The sequence below is a fragment of the Etheostoma spectabile genome, chromosome 3 (genome assembly GCF_008692095.1).
Source record: "Etheostoma spectabile isolate EspeVRDwgs_2016 chromosome 3, UIUC_Espe_1.0, whole genome shotgun sequence".
NCBI classification, from domain to species: domain Eukaryota; kingdom Metazoa; phylum Chordata; class Actinopteri; order Perciformes; family Percidae; genus Etheostoma; species Etheostoma spectabile.
Window position 1 is genome coordinate 8,990,551 of NC_045735.1, and position 5,280 is coordinate 8,995,830.

Here is a 5,280-nt window from a genome sequence, read left to right on the forward strand (position 1 = left end):
CTTTACTCTTGTTTTTGTGTGGGCAATCAAACTTGTACTGTTTTTGTCATCGATAGTTAAACGTCTCTCAACTTTCCTTCAATGTATATTTTTTTCTTAAATGAATACTATATAATCGAGTAGCTACATACACACACACACAACACGATAATTGTCAGGAATTCAAGCTCACAAGAATAGCCGAACTCAGCAGTACAGCTGTGACGGCCATTGATAGATTAAAAAGGCTACAGTAGGGAAGTATTTTGATTTTGATGCGAAGGCTTCCCCCCTTACTCCGCATATGATGTGGTTAGCTAACCAATCCCAGTCATTTGCTGAGAATCTACCTACCCCATACAGTTGAGGCAACAAGTTACTAGCCAATCAGAGGGGAGAGGCGTGGGAGCCAAGCTTCTACTGCTTTCGCCGTCGATGAAAAACATAAAAATGACATATGCAGTCTGTGTGCAGTGTTGTCCGTCTGTTTTAAAGTTCTAACGTTAAAGTATATGAAATATCTGCAAGTGGAATATTACTGGTAGGAAAGATCATTCTCTTTAAAGGTAGGTATTAGTAAGTACAAAAATGACCAGCAGTGCGTTCTTTGGCTGTAAATGTTTTCCCTAGAGTCATACCGGGTACATATCGGAAGGTTTAAAACAAATAAAGAAGGAAAAACCCGGAAGTTCGACGAGTTCGATCAGTTAGAGCTTTAAGTTTGTGGTCAGAGTGGAACAAGCAAAAACATGTATTGCACTAAGTTTAATGCTGTAAATGCGGGATTCTGGTGCGCGTGAGGCCAGAAGTCTCTGCGTGATATCTGGCCTGTCAAATCAGGGCAGTGGCAGTAGAGACGAAGATAGCCTAGTGCTTTTTTAATAAAAAGCTATCCGGAGCTTGTACCCTACAAACGTGGAATTATTTTTCCATTACACGTAAAGGGTGACAATCCAGTGTAAACATTAAATATAATGATCATTTCACAGAGCCATGTAACAAAGTTTTATGGCGAGGTGTTTGGGCATCGGTCTGATCTCATCAGAATTGGCGTGGCCGTTTTACATGGGAAGTCGGTAATGTGGCCGGCGGAGTGCGACCTTCCCTGATGTATGCGACCAGGGTGCGAGCCGTCCGCGCAGACAAATAGCATACTCAAAACGTTTACTAAAATAAACAAGCATTCGACAAGTCCTAACCGGATATAAAAACATTAATGACTTCACCCATTTTAAATCTAGGATGGAGGAAAAGGCTATTATATTCCATCGGTGCTCTGAATGTCTTCTGAAAAAAAAAATATGCCTAACTGCTATTTGATAACAGATGTATCAGGGCTAATTATCTGTATGAGTGATTGATAACTTTAGTGTGTATGGGCCTGGCCCACGTAAACTTTTTGTTAAAACAACAGGAATGAAGGACAACACCTTTAGTTGTATTATCTAGTTGACACTCCGTCCTAAGGAATAAGAAAAAACAAACACTATACAGTTAGATTTTGGGGGGGCTAAAGGATCGGTGCAGGTTCCGATTACATGAAAACATTGCAAGCATTTCAGAGGGATTGTAGATACTGCTTAGCCTAGTGGTATCAAACAACTCTTTTCTGTCAGTTGTTTCTGCAGAGGCATTTCCTTGTTCGTGGATTTGATTATTAGTGTGAGTTAGTATAACACTGTTTGGGAGTTGGTGGCATTTTTTGAAAAAAGGACTGTAAAATTAGCAGTTCTGTGGTGGTCATAGTCCACGTGTTATAGGACTTTTTTTGTATCTGGTAAACTTAGACCAGATGAACATGAATAGTTAAGTTTTTTTGAATATCCCTTGCTATAATAGGTTTAAGGATGAATGCTGTGGTCTGGTAAAGCTGAGAAGGAACCAGGTTAGATTTGGTAGAAACAATAAAACCTTACATTTGGCTCGTTCACACCTAAAAACATATAGCACCTGTGAAATCAACAGTATCATGGTTTACTGCATATGTGTGCTTGTTTGAATTTTGACTTGTCATGTGACTTTATCGTTCTGGTCATGGGAGTGAATTATAAGGTGGTTAGACTGGTGCTGGTGTGTAAGTGTGTGTTTGGGCCACAGTGAGACAGAAAAGGAGCATTCTAATCAAAATTAATCATGGATAAAAGAGAAGGAAAACACAGAAACAATGTATAATGGGTATAATCTTGATCGTTATCATTATCAATTTCTGATTTTAAGAGTATCCTGTTTGTTGGTTAGTTCCTCTGAAGAGCGTGGAGGTGGAGGGGGAGGGAGGGAACAGGGCTACAGTGGGTCTCCACTCTGAACTTATGGAGAACAAAGGAGTAGGACAAAACCCCGGAGGCTGTTTTTGTTTCCTCTGCCGGAGAGCGCTGTGCAACTTCAGTGCTACGATCGGACAGAACAGAGATTGTAGCGGAGGTGAAGGAGAAACAGGAAGGTGGATGCTGGACGGGAAGATTACTCACTACAACAGAGTCTGGGAAACGCGGCCTAAATGGGTTTCTAGGAGGGGCGGCTGGGTCTCCCTAGAGATACGGTGGGAGAAGCTCAGATCCGAGAGGAGCTCGGATTAGAAGCCGCTGCTCCTTTGCTTTGAAAGGAGCCAGTTTGAGGTTGCGGGCATCTGGTAAGGATGCACCTGGGCGCCTCACTAGGGAGGTGTCCAGCACGTCCAACGGGAGGAGATCCATCGGGGAAGACCAAGGACTAGGGGAGAGATATATTCGTCCAACTGGGCTGGGAACGCCCGGGAGCCCCAGTGGACGTGTTGATTGATGTGGCTCAGGAAAGGGAGTTGGGTCCCTATGGAGCTGCTGCCCTACGAACCTGATACCCGATATAGCGGCTGAAGAGGATGGGATGGATGGACAAACGAGTCTGAAAACCCAGTGACTGTTTACATACATGTGTTATCTGCCTTCCAGGCGGGAGTATATGACGCCAGTTGAGCCTGGTCAGAGCTGCTGTGCGAGGAGAGTGATCAGAGTCCAGATATATTCTCTATGAGTGTGGGTCAGTACTGGTCCAGAGAGACAGCCTCCAATCAGTGGATGTAAGTTCAATGAGCGTGATGTGCAGGTGATGAAGGGGCTGAGGTTTTGTATCGCTGCTGTGCTCAACCCGCCGCTACCAACCTCGGGGTAGGAAACCACGCCACACTGTCATAGGACTTTAAACTTCAGCTTATCTGCAAACCACACCGCCGCAGTACACGATGGTAACATCACAGCCCAATAAAAATGCCAACAGTTTGTTATTCACCTGCCTGGAAACGGCACTGTTTTTGTTTGAGGCTGGGTCGGATAATGTCTGCCACTACCCAAAACTGTACCGTAGAGACCATAAAATAGGTGATCCGTGCAATTTATTTTAGTTGACGTGAATAGATACAGCCATACATAATACAATTACAATCAACTTACAACGAAAGAAAAAATGACAGAACTGAAAGATAACTAATAAATCAAAAACATTAGAAGTAGATATAAACTTATTCTATGAGTCGATATGTTATATATATATACATTTGACATTTCCCAGATCTTTATTATGTAATTACATGTGTTTTTTCTTGTGATTTCAAATTTCATCATCTGTAAAAAAAAAAAGAAAAAAAAGGTTTAATGGTCTGCATTTGTGATCCTTGTTCAAAACCACTAAAAGTCTTGTATTTGAGAGCCCTGCCAATATTATTGTAACTGCACGTTCCTTTCTCTGGTCTCCCTTGGTCATTCACAGTTACAACTGGACCAAAGGATTCGATGGCTCACTGCCTCTTCAATTACTTCATTTCAAACCTATCTGATCTTGTTTACAGGAAGTGAAGACGTCTGTATCCAGGTGACCTCTGTTCCAGCCTCTTTGGTGCCCTACAGTCTGTCTTTCTCTGCCCGGGTGTCCTCTCCTCGTCCAGTCTCTAAAGTAGAGTCCAACTGTCCTCTGGACGCTCTCCAGTACCTCAACACAGAGCAAACCCAGGCTTCGGTAGGTAGAGGGCTGATGTGTCAGCTGTGTGATTCTTCCTCAATACTGAGAACATAATATATCACTTTATTTATATGTATGCGTGTGTTTTGTGAACTGCAGGTCAAGTTGGCTGCAGGACACAAGTTTGACAGAGATGTTGACACTGCTGATTTATTACAAAGATGCCCACCATCCCACGTGTGGTGGAGGCAGGACAAGCCTCTGCCAAGCTGGGAGTGCAAATTAGTGAAGGGTTTTTGCAAGAAGTTATTTACATCATCTCTAATTATGTTGGGATAAAAATACAAATCCAGATTTGGTCTTTTTTTCGATCTCTCCACTGTGTTTCAGGTTCTCTGATGGGTGATCCAGGGGTGATGTGAGCCTGTACCTGAGTTCCCCCAGGCTGTGATGTCTTCGTTGCCGCAGGTGGAGAGTTTGTGTTCTACTGGATAGATCTGGCAGTAGCAGGGGCACCGTATAACAGAGTGCCAGGGTATCATTATAGTGTTACCTCTGTCTATTAAATTAACAGTGTCCTATCTTTCATCTTAGTATACTTTTTCTAGCTCTTCCTAAGGATACTCTGATGCTCCTGTTGAAGACTAACAAAGGCTGCTATTTAACACATCTTACATTTGGGGTCCATCATGAACACATCTCCCGTAGTAACTGGCTCATGACGCTCGTCAAACAAATGTGTTTCCTGTTTCAGTTTAATGCTTGTATAATGTATGTGGTGTGTGACAGCAGAGTGGGATTGACTGCCAGGAAGACCATGGAAGAGCTCTGAACAAAGTTGAGGAGATGGACGCAACTAGAGAACAAATCCTTGAACCCCTCAAAAAATTATCAGCCCCGTATGTCCCAGTCACAACATAGTACAAATCACACACACACCTACACACCACACAGTCACACCACAACACACACAACACAAACACAAAAAACACATACACCCCCATTACTGTCCTGTAAACAGGTTCACTATTACCAAACTTGAGCTTACCATTTTACTGTAATAAACCATTGTGTAACTGAAGTTGATTGTAATTGTAATTATGTATGGCTGTATCTATTCACCGATAACATAAAATAAAAGTGCAGGATCACCTATGGTTCTACGGTCACATCTCATTTTTTGGTGAGTGGCACGACCATTTACCGTACAGCCTACAAAAAAAAACATTGCGTTGTCCCAGTGGAGTGAACAAACCGTTGGGCATTTTTATTGGGCATGTGACTTTTTACCATCTGTATGGGCAGGTGTGGTTTGCACTAAGCTGAAGTTTAAAGTCCTGATGACAGTGTTGGCTGGGTTTCCTACCCCGA

The 5,280-nt window shown here is 42.7% G+C and overlaps 1 long non-coding RNA gene across 1 annotated transcript; it reads left to right on the top strand.

The window, feature by feature from the left end:
- The first annotated feature begins 3,088 nt into the window (after positions 1-3,088).
- LOC116687094 (uncharacterized) lies at positions 3,089-4,138 on the top strand. The gene is made up of 3 exons (XR_004331458.1): positions 3,089-3,122; positions 3,800-3,966; positions 4,069-4,138. It is a non-coding gene; the product is annotated as an uncharacterized LOC116687094 (long non-coding RNA).
- Positions 4,139-5,280: the final 1,142 nt, after the last annotated feature.